This window comes from Neofelis nebulosa, chromosome X, assembly GCF_028018385.1.
Source record: "Neofelis nebulosa isolate mNeoNeb1 chromosome X, mNeoNeb1.pri, whole genome shotgun sequence".
Taxonomy (NCBI): Eukaryota; Metazoa; Chordata; class Mammalia; order Carnivora; family Felidae; genus Neofelis; species Neofelis nebulosa.
In genome coordinates this window covers 103,551,558-103,567,244 of record NC_080800.1, presented here as the reverse complement: position 1 = coordinate 103,567,244, position 15,687 = coordinate 103,551,558, and the positions used below count along the sequence as shown (strand labels likewise).

Below are 15,687 nucleotides of genomic sequence, written 5' to 3'. Positions count from 1 at the left end.
AATGGTTGACCTAAATGTGGTCTTTATTTGTCTTAATGAATTTACCAATAAATGGAAAACGCACAGTCCAATATGTAATATACCAAATGTTGACTTCTTGTTGAGACCCCTCTCCCATTTACTTGGGTTGTCAAATTGCCACATTTTTTACGCAGAACTGAGAATAAAAGAGTTCCTGACATTTCTAGAAGATACATGAAAAGTTTGTAAGTGTGCCATTAAGAAGTTTACAGAGCTGAACTGGTCTTTAAAAAATATCTGATCTACAATTATGAAAGTAAATTGTATAAGCCAGTCTATGACTATAGAGTATCTAAGCCACACTCAATTAAATGGTCAGCAAAGCACAGAAACATCTGCTCAGCACATGTTTAATTCACTAGTAATTTCTTAGTCAAAAAGTAAAAAAGTGGCTGCCTGCCACCGGAGGTATCTCCTCTGCATCTGTGCAGGAAGTGGAAACCAGCGGTGAAGCAAAGCGGTGTGAGGTCCGCTGGGTCAGCTGCGTCTGCTGTTCTGGGTCTCTCCTTGCTGCTAGATCCGCGGCTCGACACCTCCAGCGCCATGCCCAGGAAGGGCTGCTTCCGGATCCACTGCACCCTGCAGTACCTGAGCCAGGTAGCATAGTGTTCCAAGTTAGTGAAGGTCATGACTGTGAACTACAAGACGCATGGGGAGCTGGGCGAGGAGGCCAGGAAATTTGTGTTTTTCAACATATCTCAAATCCAGTACAAAAACCCTTGAGTGCAGATCATGGTGTTTAAGAACATAAGACTGTCGTCCCCCTTCCTGCAGTTCTATCTGGATTCCGGGTAGCAGGTCCTCGTGGATGTGAAGACCAAGGGTAATAAGGATATCATGGAGCATATCAAAAAATATTGGGGAAGAACAAAGAAACCCTTGATAAAGAGGAACAGAAAAAGCAGCTTTCTCACCCGACTCACTTTGGCCCCTGAAAGTACTGCCTGGGGGCCTACATCTGTGAGGTGGAAGGGCAGGTCCCCTTCCTGGACCTGGTGCCCCTACATAAGGAGATGACAGAGAAATACAAAACAACACTGAAAGCCAGAGCCCAGGTCTCAGAATACACTCAGGGAAGTCCCTGGTTCTGTCCCTGGAGGAACACTGAAAATGTCTTTGCCATTAGAGGGCCCCCCTCATACACTTGTGTGAAAGGACATGGGAGGGTAGGTGGAGTATCTGCAGTGGAGCAAGTAGATGAATATCCTATCCATCAGGTCAATAAAATGCCTCTTGGTCTCAAAAAAAAAAAAAAAAAAGGAAGGAAAGAAAGGAAAAAAAGAAAATAAGTATGACATCATATCGGTTTCAGTATTTATTAAAATTTTTATTTCTTTCTTGTCTAACTTAAATACTTAGGAGACAAAAATCAAATCAGTTGAAACCAATACTAAGGTTGTAAGACATGTTATTTTTAAAAAGTCTGTTATTTAATCTACTTATGTGAGTGAATCAGAATTTTCTTTCTTTAACCTAAACAAATAGAGAGGTAAATTGGATGCTTGAGGCATGAAAACAGCCTAATTATTCTCACCAAATGTATTTAGAATTAGTGTTTATATATAATAGATTTGTAATTATATAAATTTTTATATTTTATATTTTATTTATATTTGTTTTTAACTCTACATAGTTATATATAACTATATATTTTATTTATAAAATTTAAATTTTATTTCTATTTCTGTTATATATATATATATTAATTTCCTTCCCTGATCACATCTCCTTCTACTCTTCCCCCTCATTTATTCAGGCCACATGGCCTTCATGTTATCATAAAATACATTAGCATATCATGGCCTCAGAATCTGTAAACTCACTGTTCCTTCTTCCTGGAATGCTTTTTTCCAGGAATTCTTTTTTTCTCAACTCTATTTTTCAGTGTCACCTTTCTCAGTATAACCTTGTTTGTCTGTTCTATTTAAAACTAGTAGGAAAAGTAAGATAAAAACAGAGAGGGAGGGAAACAATAAAGGACTCTTAAATACAGAGAACAAAATGAGGGTTGCTGGGGGGAAGTGGGTGGAGGGATGGGCTAAATGGGTGATGGGCTTTAAGGAGGGAAGTTGTTGGGATGAGCATTCATATATGAAATTTATGGATCACTGGCTTCTATCCTGAAACCAATACTACACTGTATGTTAACTAACTTGAATTTAAATTAAAAAATTAAAAAAGATATAATCTTTCCGAGGGCAGGGATTTTTGTTTTTTCCTGTGAGGCCAGGGATTTTTGTTTTTTCCTGTGTTGGTCATTGTCTCCTGCTGGTACCTAAAGCACTGCCTGCAACATAGTAGGTACTCACAAAAGTGTTGAACATGAGTGATAATAATGTTTGACAATGAGAGACTGAATGAATACACAAACAATGACTAGACCATATGTGAAAATAGAACCCTGACCTATAGCCTCTGTAGCCTCCACCCAGAAAGGTCAAGACTTGGTCAATAGGTCAAGACTTGGTCGATGACTGCCAGCTTAATTTTGCCTCCAATTTCAATTAAGGACCAACCAAAGAAAGCCAAATGTGTTCCCCAAACCAATCACATAGTGTGCTCTGCTTCTGGTAAGCCCATATTCAGCTTCTGTATACCAACAGCCTCAAATCACAGCATACCTGAAGCATTCCCATTTTTTCACTATAAAGTTTTCCTACTCCCTGTCTTTGAGCTTCAGCTGAACCTAATGTATGCTGAGTGACTCCCTTGGAGACATTTTATTCACAAAGACAATACTTTTTGAAAAGTATAGAGTGTCCAATGTTAAGTTAACAACAAAGTCAAGGTGGTGAGCATCTGATTAGGTTCATTCATATGCTGAGTGACTTTACCACTGCACCAAATTTATAACATGTAAAGCATTTGCATTAGTAAAGCATTAGTAGAATTAACATCACAACATCACATGTATATTTGGTGTTGCTAGAAGGTAATTGATATGGGCAAAAGCAGATCTTATGTTGCCTACAATATTCTAAAATCCTTGAGGGGCAAGGTCATCTATCTGATTAATTGCATACCATGCACATAGTAGGTACACAATTAACATCTACTTAATGAAGAACTAATAAATTATCACATTTTCTCTATATGAAAAGAACCCCTACATGAAGTAATTGAAAGCACATTTGGTAGAATTTTTTATATCTTAAGTTGTACAACTGGGACGACACCCATTTCAAACAAATACCATTACCAAGAAGGCTATCAAACTTATTCTGATATCTAAAATTTGGCCCATTTGGGACATTGCTGTCTGTAAGTAATTCTGCCCAGATAAACAAAATGAAAACTCTTCACAGCAAATGCACTGTATAGGATTATCTATGTAAAAGCTACTCTTATTTTGTTAAGTGTTAAATAATTATGCTAGGCCCAAAAGGGAGGCACTCATGCAAAGCTCCCTCTGTTCGCCAAAACTCAACAAAGTTTCCTTTTCTCCTGAGTGCTCTACTTTCCCAGAAATGTAACTTAGAATTGACCAATCAGAATCTGTCTGCTCAACTTAAATTACACAAACATGCGTCAAGATTCTTTGTGTACCAAAGAAGGGAAACTTTATTAGTCAATCAAATCAGATTTGCTCAGTAGAGCTTCCTTAATCCTCTGTACCTCTGTCTATAAAACACCTTCACTTATCTATCTCTTTGGAACTCCTTTCTGTTTCGTATATTGGATGCTGCCTGATTCACGAATCACTGAATAAAGCTAGTAAGATCCTAATGACATGTTGGTAAACTTTTCACAATACTGAAGAACCTAATTCTTATGTCTTAGGTCAGAATTTTATTTTATTTTTTTTTTAAATCAAAGGCATTGCAAAACTGATAGAGCAAGTAGATTTTAACAGAATCTTTAAAATAAAATATCAGGGTGATGGGGTGGCTCAGCCGGTTAAGCATCTGGCTCTTGGTGACAGCGCAGAGCCTGCATGGCACTCTCTCTCTCTTTCTCTCTCTCTCTCTTTCCTGTCTCTCTGCCCCTCCCCAGTTTGCATGTATGTGCTCTTTCTATGAATAAATAAACATTTCAAATAAAATATCAAGATTAAAATGTGACAAAAAACAGGAGTTTGGGTGAGAATGGCTAATGTTTTAGTCGTGTTTCCATAAATGGAATCATTAGCTTAATCCATTTTTATTGTTTGAGAGGTAGGTATCTACAGCCACTTTAGTTCTGGTTTTTAGTGGCAAGTGAAAATAGACTTAAAAGCTATATCTGTGTCTGTGATAGAAAATAACTTTTCTCATCTTCCCATCACCCTGATATTTTATTTTAACGATTCTGTTCTCAAATAAATGCACGTTAAAAATAAACTCAGAATTTCTGATAGGTTTTGCGACAGGGTTCTAAATGCATCCACTAGTGAGGGGAAGGTAAACTGGCATTGTCTCAGGCCACTTGGGGAGTTTAAATGACAAACAATGGCTTTCACTTGTATTTGTGTTTGCACATTATTGGGATCAAATTGCTAGAGTTTTGTTTGACCTAAGAAAAATAAGATTGAATAGTGGAATTTACTTCTAATTATCCTATACCATGCTTTTAAAAATGTTTCTTTTTTAAAAAGCCAGTTTGTTAAGACATACTTTCTTCATTATTCAGCAGTATGGATTAGTAGCTACTTAAAATGAGATTTTGAGAAAGTAGCATGAAACAGTGGAAACAGCAGGAGGTTTAAGTCAAGCTGAAATAAACTGAATTCTGTCTCCTGTGTGCCTTGGGCAAGTTACTTAACCAATTTCTTCTCAGTTTCTTCATTTGTTGAATGGAGAGAATGCATTGTAAATTTATTGTATGCAAAATACCTAGGAAGGCAGCACACATAATATGTGCTCAATAAATTATAGTTATTTTCATTACCTTTATTTTGTGTAGTTTGCCTTAAAGGTAAAACAGCAACATGTGATAGTTACAGGAATTTAAATCATCCCAGCAAACGGCAATTACTCTTCAAATTGCCCTCATTACTTTCCTCAATCACCCAATCACCAAAATAAAGCACAACTACATTTCTCAAATAGCTTACACAAACAAAAGCATTATACAAGGAATTCTAAAACTGGGAGAGTGTTGTAGGTAAACAGCATAATAGTTTCTTCCTTTCTTCCTTTAAGTCTAAACTGCCTTTTCTCCTTTGCTACTGAGAAACTGGGATTTCTTTCTGATTCTGCAAACCTATACATTGTGAGCACAAGCAATTGATTCATTTCAATATTCATTCCTACCAACATACTAGGAACACTGACTTTAACTTAGACTTTTTATAAAAGAATATATGTGTATATATGTACTTATATACAAAAGACATTCATCAGTTGTGATAAAATGAGTATCTGTAACAAGGAAGCACAGTCAACTTTGGAATCACAACCAAGCAAAAGTATGGATTATTCTTTTGAGGCAAGTGAAGATATTCTAAAATATATCAAAGTATCTGTTAACCAGTTAGGTTTCTGTTACCTTTAAAAATTGAGCCGTCTTACATTAGAATCTGCCATATTTTATAAGATGCTCTTAATGAGCATTTTCAGAAATTAATAACTTCTATATATATACTATAAAAATACAAAGTAAGAATAAAGCATGGTTTAAAAAATATTTCTTTGGATGGTTAGAAGATAAGAAGATCCAAATTCTGAACCTGCTGCAATTATTTTCTAGGATTTCTAATGTGAAAATCAAAACTGTTCTTTTCAAAAGGCACATGCAGTACTTCAAAGGTATTAATTATCTTAAATTTGCAAGAATTAAGAACACAGTTACATGCCAAATTGCTATCAGGTGCTTCAAACTGTCATATTGCTAACAAAAGAACTATTTTTATGATATGCATTTTTTTTTGTTTCTGCAAAGTTGTACCACTCAACAAAGGAAAAGAATCTAATAAACTTTCCTAAACTTTTACAGTTAGTATTGAAGAAGTGTGAGGAGCAATTTCATCCTCAATATCTGCATATTTAAAGTAGTTAAATATGTCTGGTAAGATTTCTTGCCTTGTTTCAGTTTTTGGTGTTCCTGAAGAGGTTGTAGAAACTGGGATGCCTACTCCTTGTGACACTTTGCAGCTCTCCAGATCATTGAATTAAACAGTTCTTGACCTGCTAATAATAATAATTTTTAAAAGCTCATTCACTGTAAGGGCTTGTAAGAGGTTAAAGGTCAGGTGAAAGTTCAAAGGTATTCAGTTGCTTAATCTGGTGAAAGTTTAAAAGTACTCTATTGCTTGATCTCTGCTCTTATTATTTAAATTAATAAATTTGTTTAATTTATTATTTAAAATCATTCTTATTCTTAGCTTTTAGTCCTGTACTATTGTTATTTTTGGCTTTTTAAGTTTTCATATTAATTCCAGTTAACCTATAGTGTTGTATTATTTCAGGTGTACAATATAGTGGTTCAACAATTCCATACATCGCCCAGTGCTCATTACAGGTGCACTACTTAATCCTCATCACCTGTTTAACCTGACCCTCCACCCCTTCCCCTCTGGTAACCATCAGTTTATTCCCTAGAGTTAAGAATCTGTTTCTTAGTTTGTCTCTCTCTCTTTTCCCCCCTTTGCTTGTTTGCTCTGTTTCTTAAATTCCACATGTGAGAGAAATCATATGCTATTTTATTTGTCTTTCTGTAACTGTGTATTTTGCTAGCATAATGCTAAGCAAATACTCTCTAGCTCCATCCATGTCATTGCAAATGGCAAGATTTCATTTTTTATGGCTGAATATATTCCACTGTCTATATATACCACATCTTTTTTCTTCAGAGTTATCCTTTTTCTTTCTTCCAAGGTTTTATTTTAATTCAAGGTAGTTAACATATAGTGTAGTACTGGTTTCAGGAGTAGAACCCAGTGATCCATCACTTTCATATAACACCCAGTGCTCATCCCACCAAGTGCCCTCCTTAATGCCCATCACCCTTTCAGATCATCCCCCCAACGCACTTCTTCTCCAGCAACCCTCAGATTGTTCTCTATAGTTAAGAGTCTCTCATGATTTGCTTCTCTCTCTGTTTTTATCTTTATTTTTCCTTCCCCTATGTTCCCCTATGTTCATCTGTTGTGTTTCTTAAATTCCACCTATGAGTGAAATCATATGGTATTTATCTTTCTCTGAATGACTTATTTCACTCAGCATAATATGCTCTTGTTCCATCCAGGTTGTTGGAAAAGGCAAGATTTCATTATTTTTTATGGCTGAGTAATATACTATATATATATATATATATATATATATATATATATGCCACATCATCTTTATCCATTCATCAGTTGATAGACACTTGGCCTGCTTCCATAATCTGGCTATTATAAATAAGGCTTCTATAAACATAAGGGTGCATGTATCCCTTCGAATTAGTATTTTTGTGTTCATTGGGTAAATACCCAGTAGAGCAATTGATGCATCATAGGGTGGTTCTATTTTTAACTTTTTGAAGGAACCTCCGTGGTGTTTCCCACAGTGACTGCACCAGTTTGCATTCCCAACAACAGTGCATGAGTGTTCCTTTTTCTCCACATCTTCACCAATGACTGTTATTTCTTGTGTTTTTAGCCATTCTGATAGGTGTGAGGTGATATCTCATTATCGTTTTGATTTGCATTTCCCAGATAGTAAGTGATGATGAACATCTTCACATGTGTCTGTTGGCCATTTGTATGTCCTCTTTAGAGAAATGTCTATTCATGTCTTCTGTCCATTTTTAATTGGATTATTTTGTTTTATTAAAAAAATTAACACGTTTTTATATATTTTGGATACTCTTTATCAGATATGTCATCTACAAATATCTTCTCCCATTACATAGGTTGCCTTTTAGTTGATTGTATTTTTTGCTGTACAGACCTTTTAATTTGATGTAGTCTCAAAAGTTTATTTTTGCTTTTGTTTGCCTTGCCTCAGAAGATATATGTTGCAAGAAGTTGCTATAGCCTATGTCAAGGAAGTTACTGCCTGTATCCTTTTCCAGGATTTTTATGTTTTGAGGTTTCACATTTAGGTCTTTAATCTATTCTGAATTTATTTTTGTGTATGGCGTAAGAAAGTGGTCCAGTTTGTTTCTTTTGCATGTGTCACTATCTGGTTTTCCCAGCACCATTTGTTGAAGAGACTTTTTCCCATTGCATATTCTTTCCTGCTTTGTCGAAGATTAATTGACCATATAGTTGTGGGTTTATTTTTGGGCTTTCTATTCTGTTCTATTGATCTATGTGTCTATTTTTATGCCAGTGCCATACTGTTTTGATTATTACAGCTTTGTAATATAACTTGAAGTCTGGAATTGTGATGCCTCTCGTTTGCTTTTCTTTTTCAAGATTGCTTTGGCTATTTGGGATCTTTTGTGGTTCCATACAAGCATTAGGATTCTTTATTCTAGTTGTGTGAAAAATGCTGTTGGGATTTTGAAAGGGATTGTATTAAATGTGTAGATTGTTTTGGGTAGTATAGACATTTTTACAGTAATTGTTCTTCCAATCCATGAGCATGGAATGAGTGTCCTTCCATTTCTTTGTGTCATTTTGGATTTCTTTTATAAATATTTTATAGTTTTAAGAGTACAGAATGTTCACCTCTTTGATTAGGTTTATTCTTAGGTATCTTATGGTTTTTGCTACAATTATAAGTGGGATTGATTCCTTAATTTCTCTTTCTGCTGCTTCATTATTGATGTATAGAAATGCAACTGATTTCTGTATGCTGATTTTATATTCTGTGACTTTACTGAATTCATTTATCAGTTCCAGCCATCTTTTTGGTAAACTCTTTTGAGTTTTCTACATATAGTATCATGTCATCTACAAATAATGAAAGTTTTACTTCTTCCTTACTAATTTGGATGTGTTGTATTTCTTTTTGTTGTCTGATTGCTATGGCTAGGACCTCCAGTACTATGTTGAATAGAAGTGGTGAGGGTGGACACCCTTGTCTTGTTCCTGACCTTAGGGGAAAAGCTCTGTTTCTCCCCATTGAGGATGATATTAGCTGTGAGTTTTTCATATATGGCCTTTATTAGGTTGAGGTATGTTCCCTCTAAACCTACTTCATTGAAGGTTTTTATCATGAATGGACATTGTACTTTGTCGAATGCTTTTTCTGCATCTATTGAAATGATCATATGGCTCTTATCTTTTCTCTTATTGATTTGATGTAACATGTTGATGGATTTGTGAATATTGAACCAGCCTTACAACCCAGGAATGAACCCCATTTGATCGAAGTGAATGATTTTTTAAATGTATTGTTGGATTTGGTTTGCTAGTATCTTGTTGAGGATTTTTGCATCTGTGTTCATCAGAGATATTGGCCTGCAGTTCTCTTTTTTACTGGTGTCTTTATCTGGTTTTGGTATCAAAGTAATGCTGACCTCATATAAAGAATGTGGAAAATTTCCTTCCTTTTCTGCTTTTTTAAGAAACTTTGAAAGAACAGGTATTAACTCTTCCTTAAATGTCTGGTAGAATTTGCCTGTGAAGCCATTTGATCCTGGACTTTTGTTTTGGCACAGAGCCTGACATGGGGCTCTATCTCATGAACCATGAGATTGTGACCTGAGCTGAAATGAAGAGTCAAACATGGGGTGCCTGGCTGGATCACCCAGTTAAGTTTCTGACTTTGGCTCAGGTCATGATCTCCTGGTTTGTGAGTTAAAGCCCCATGTTGTGTTCTGTGCTGACAGCTTGGAGCCTGGAACCTGCTTCAGATTCTATGTCTCCCTTCCTCTGTGCTCCTGCTCACAGTCTGCTCACACTGTCTCTCTCGCTCTCTCTCAAAATAAATAAACATTAAAAAAGCATCAAACATTTAACCCACTGAGCCATGCAGGTACCCCTCAGTGAGTATCCTCATGATCACTACTTTAAATTCTCTATCAAGCATGTTATTTATATTGGTTTCACTTAGATCTCTGGCCATGGCCTTGTCCTATTTTTTTTTTTCATTTGAGATATATTCTGATGTTTTCTCATGTTGTCTAAGTCTCTGTGCCTGTTTCTCTGTGTTAGGAAAGTCAGCTATGTCTCCTGTTCTTGAGGACAATGGCTTTATGAAGAAGGTATCCTATAGTGCCCTGCCATGTAGTGTCCCCTCTGTCTCAGAACTTGGTGCTTCTGAGAGTGTCTCCAATATGTGCTGTGTGTACTCTGCTGTTTTGTCCTGGCCACTTTATTCCCAGGCCAATCATCTGCAGAGGCTCTCTTTGCCAGCTGTGGGCAGTGTTTGGTCCATGGCCTGAATGTGGAGCATTTCAACTAAGTGTTCTCTGGTATTTTTGTGAAATAAAACCTGTCACCACCACCATCAGAACCGAGGTTCCACAAAACTCCTCAGTTATGAGAGGTTGTATGAGCAGGGGTGTGGGTGGGTCTTCTGGGGAAAGGGGCCCTCCTTGCTGGGACTGATGTAGGCATGACTGGGAGGGGCGGTTCTACTGGAGCATGGGGAGGCAAGGCTTTGTGTAAGCAAGTTAGGTAGCAAGTGTTGGTGCTGTTCTGGTTCTTGCAGGTGACTCTGTGCTTACACTGAGTAGTAGGGGAGGGAAATGGTGCTGGCTGGTTCCTTTGTTCATAGAAGAGTCTCTCTGTGAATGCATCCTCTCTGGGATGCACTCTGAAGAGAACAAATAATCTACTCTGTGCTCCAGGTGCTCTTCAGTTCCCTGTTTCCATGCTGTATGTCAGGGTGCTACTTGCATGCCTTCTGTCCAAAAGCTGCCTCAGTGCCCTCTGGGCTCTATCTCAGCCATGCCTGATGACCTTTAAAACTCCAGGCTTTATGCCCCCTGGTTGTGGAAAGTTGCAAAATTCAGTCCCTCTCGCTTTCTAAGTCAATTGCCATGGGATTTGTTTTCCCCATGTGCTCCACTGCGTGCTAATCTTTCTCTTGCCATTCTTTGGGGCCACAGCTCCCTCTCCACCAAAGTGGCCATGATCAATTTCTCTCCCAAAGCACAGTCTCCACACTTTCTGCCTTTTTCATTGTGGCCTCTTCTCTACATTTAGTTGAGGAGTTTGTTCTGCCAGTCTTTGGGTACATTGTTGTATTCATGAGAGGAGGTGAGCCTACGGTCCTCCTACTCTGCTACCATCCTCCATCCTGAAATTTGCATTTTTAAATGTTTATTTATTTTTGAGAGAGAGAGAGAGACAGAAACAGAGTGCAAGGAGGGGAGGATCAGAGAGAGAGAGAGACACAGAATCCAAAGCAGGCTCCAGGATCCGAGCTGCGAGCACAGAGCCTGATGTGGGGCTCGAACTCATGAACCACGAGATCATGCCCTGAGCTGAAGTCAGATGCCCAACAGACTGAACCACCCAGGCACCCCTGAAATTTGCACTTTTATAAGCACCTGTCACACAGCCAATTTCCTGAGGTGTCTCACAGCCTCTCAATTATAGGACATGCAAAGTTATTTCCAAATTTGAAATTCCTAAATAGTCTAGCAACTATTAGTTTAAAAAATAAGTATCTCTAATACATGATACTTTAATGTTCTGTAAGAACATCCAGTTCAGTTTTCTTATTGACTTCCAGAAGATGCAAAAGTTTAGGTAAATAAATATCCTCTTTCCTTCTGTAATTATTTTGATTTGATTTATTCAACAAACATTATGGAAGATGTACTGAGTATCAGATATCTAAACTAATATGGATGGGTCCCTCCCCCTAATTTCTGTTGAGTAGTATGCAGATTGGGAAAATATATTCCCTGAAACTAGTAGCATGATCATAAGATATCTTCCTTGTGCCCCTTGAAGAGTGAAATACTGCCTTTTGAAGCATGTTGCAGTAGAACCATACAAGCCACCTGGCATCCAACAGTGTCTTTGCATACTTGACCATAACTTACTTAGGGGTAAATGCAAAAAGAGCACAATACCTGCTATAGCATATTAATGTGCATAAGCATTAAAAGTATGCTGAACAATGAAATTAGGAAAGTATATTTTTCTATTACTCTGGTACTTTATTTGTTATGTAACTTACATGTTTGTATAATTAAGAGAAATATGCTTTGCAGAGATTGTCCTCAGTCTAATTGAATTTGTCCTCTTGTCAATCATGAACTTAGTGAAAAACTAAGAATACAATACAATCACCATTCCTTCATCAAAAGTTTCACACCTTTTAAAAAGTTTTATGAAAACAGCTATCATTGGTTTTATCCAAAGGAATTCAGGTCAAAATTACTCTAAGAATGTCTTCAAAGTAAAAGACTGCTTTGTCATTGTTTTTTTTCTCTATTCTCATCATTATTGCTTGTAAAGAATTCCTCAGTGAAATATGCAGCTGTTTATTTTTCTGATATAGATGAAGGTATCTCAAACCATCAAGGATTTCTTGTCATGAAATTTTACTTGAATATTTTCTTCCTTAAACAACTAGTTCTCTTACTTATTCCAAAATATAAATACTTGTTCAACCACCTTGGTGAACCTATAATGGATTAATATATGTTCAGATCTTGTCATAGCACTCCAGTTCATAACAGTTCTTGAGCTTTGAACTAAAAAGGACACAAATTACAAAATTTGTCTTTGGAAGTCTGTTGAATATAGAGAAAGCTTATTCACCTTTAAGATTTATTCAAAATGTGATTTTTTCCTTTATTATTTCCTTCTGTGTGATGTAAAATTTAATTAAAAGTATACTAAGTATTTGACAACCTTTAATGAAGTAAGGTTCAGTTGTGTAGGTTTACTTTTAGGAGATTAACACTATTTGTCAACTCCCATAATACTTGTCTATATGGTGTTGTCTGTACATATATACAGTTGTGTAAAACACGTACACAGAGTTTATACATGAAAATACCTTATAAGAATCTAAATAGAACCTTTTCTTTAGCTCTGATTTGGAAAAGAAAGTGGATAAAGTTTTTCATTACACTCATGTTTCCCCCAGAATGTCCAACATGAAATACATTTCTCCCTCCCTCCAAGTCAAACCACATCGTGGGTCAATTACTCCTCCCCCCTCGATTTACTATGGGTATAATACAACTTTACCTATTTTTAATGTGAATGAATACACTTTACTTATAATTTAAGCAAGGAAAAAAGGACAAAAGTTGGATGGAAAATTAAATTATTTACCAAGTAGTGTATTTCACAATTGTGAAAATCCATATATACACTGGCCTAACAACTTCAATGTGTTCTTCCCCGGACCTACTACACTACCTAAAATGAGCTAAACATTTGATTAATCTCAAGTTTCTAGTTGCTAAGGTGATATACAGTATCCAGAAGTTTGTATACAACTGGATATTCAAAAATGCAGAGTCAAGAATCAGAGAATAATTCCTATAGAAATTGATTCTTGAAGGCAGTTTAACAGGCATATATAAAGAGTAGGCTTTATCAGCCTGATAGACTACAGCTTAGGGGTCCGAGTTTACCACTTAATTATTGTGACTTTACCAGAAAGGATGGCAGGATATATTCAGTGTGCTGAATCATAAAAATATGCAGCCAAGAATCCTGCATCCAGCAAGGTTGTCATTCAAAATAGAGAGATAGAGTTTCCCAGACAAATAAATCTAAAGGAAATCATGACCACTAAACCAGCCCTACAAGAAATTTTAAGTGGGACACTTTGAGTGGAGAAAAGACGAAACAATACAAAAAAGACCAAAAGCAACAAAGACTAGAAAGGAACATAGAACATCACCAGAAACACCAACTCTACAGGCAACACAATGGCATTAAATTCATATCTTTCAGCACTCACTCTAAATGTCAATGGACTTAAAGCTCCAATCAAGTCATAGGGTATCAGAATAGATAAGAAAACAAGACTCATCTATATGCTGCTTACAAGAAACCCATTTTAGACTTAAAGACACTTGCAGATTGAAAGTAAGGGGATGGAGAACCATATATCATGCTAATGGTCATCAAAAGAAAACTGGAGTAGTCATTCTTATATCAGGCCAACTAGATTTTAAAAAACTGTAACAAGAAATGAAGAAGGGCATTATATCATAATTAAGGGGTCTATCCACCAAAAAGATCTAACAATTATAAATATTTATGCCCCCAATGTGAGAGAACCCAAATATATAAATCAATGAATCACAAACATAAAGAAACTCATTGATGATAATACCATAATAGTAGGGGACTTCAACACCTCATTTACAACAATGGACAGATCACCTAAACAGAAAATCAACAAGTAAACAATGGATTTGAATGACACACTGGACCAGATGGTCTTAACAGATATATTCAGAACATTCTATCCTAAAGCAATGGTATACAAATTCTCAAGGGCACATGGAACATTATCCATAATACATCACATACTGGGCCATAAATCAGCCCTCAGCATGTACAAAAAGATTGAGATCGTACCGTGCATATTTTCAAAACACAAAGCTATGAAACTTGAAATCAGCCACAAGAAAAATTTGGAAAGGCCACGAATGCTTGGAGATTAAAGAACATCTTACTAAAGAATTAACTGGGGGCGCCTGGGTGGTCAGTTGGTTAAGCGTCCAACTTCGGCTCAGGTCATGATCTCGTGGTTTGTGAGTTTGAGCCCCGCGTCAGACTCTGTGCTGACAGCTCAGAGCCTGGAACCTGCTTCAGATTCTGTGTCTCCTCCTCTGTCTGTCCCTCTCATGCTCACGCTCTGTCTCTCTCTGTCTCTCAACAATAAATAAACGTTTTTTAAAAAAAAGAATTAATGGGTTGGGGTGCCTTGGTGGCTCAGTCGGTTAAGTGTCCAACTTCGGGTCAGGTGTTGATCTCATGATTCGTGAGTTTAAGCCTTGCATTGGGTTGTCAGTGCAGAGCCTGCTTTGGATCTTCTGTCCCCTTCTCTCTCTGTCCCACCCATGCTCCTGCTCTTTCTAAAAAATAAATAAACATTAAACAATTTAAAAATTTAAAAAAGAATGAATAGGTTAACCAACTTATTAAAGAGGAAATTAAAAAGTACATGGAAGCCAGAGAAAATGATAACATGACAGCCCAAAACTTCTGGGATGCAGCAAAGGTGGTAATAACAGGGAAGTATACAGCAATCCAGGCCTTCCTAAAGAAGGAAGAAAGGTCTCAAATGCACAACCTAACCTTACACCTAAAAGAAGTCAAAAACCAACAGCAAATAAAACCCCAAACCATCAGAAGAAGGGAAATAAATACTAGAGCAGAAATAAATTATATGGAAATAAAAAATCAGTAGAACAGATAAATGAAACCAGGAGCCGGTTCTTTGAAAGAATTAACAAAGCTGATAAATCCCTAGCTAGACTGATCAAAAAGAAAAAGGAAAGGATCCAAATAAATATAATCACAAATGAAAGAGGAGAGATCACAGCCAACACTGCAGAAATATAAACAATAATAGAATATTATAAGCAATTATATGCCAACAAATTGTCCAATGTGGGAGAAATGGACAAAGTCTTAGAAACGTATAAACTACCAAACTGAAACAGGAAGAAATAGAAAAATTGGATAGACCCATAAACAGTAAAGAAATTGAGTCATTAATTAAAAATCTCCTAACAAACATGAGTTCAGGACAGGATGGCTTTCCAGGGAAATTCTATCAAACATTTAAAGAAGAGTTAACACCTATTCTATTGGAGGTGTTCCAAAAAATAGAATTGGAAGGAAAACGTTCAAACTCTTTCTACAACGCCAGCATTACC

The 15,687-nt window shown here is 36.6% G+C and overlaps 1 pseudogene; it reads left to right on the top strand.

The window, feature by feature from the left end:
• Positions 1-564: 564 nt before the first annotated feature.
• LOC131502137 (small ribosomal subunit protein mS25-like) overlaps positions 565-15,687 on the top strand; it is a 60,855-nt pseudogene continuing 45,732 nt past the window's right edge.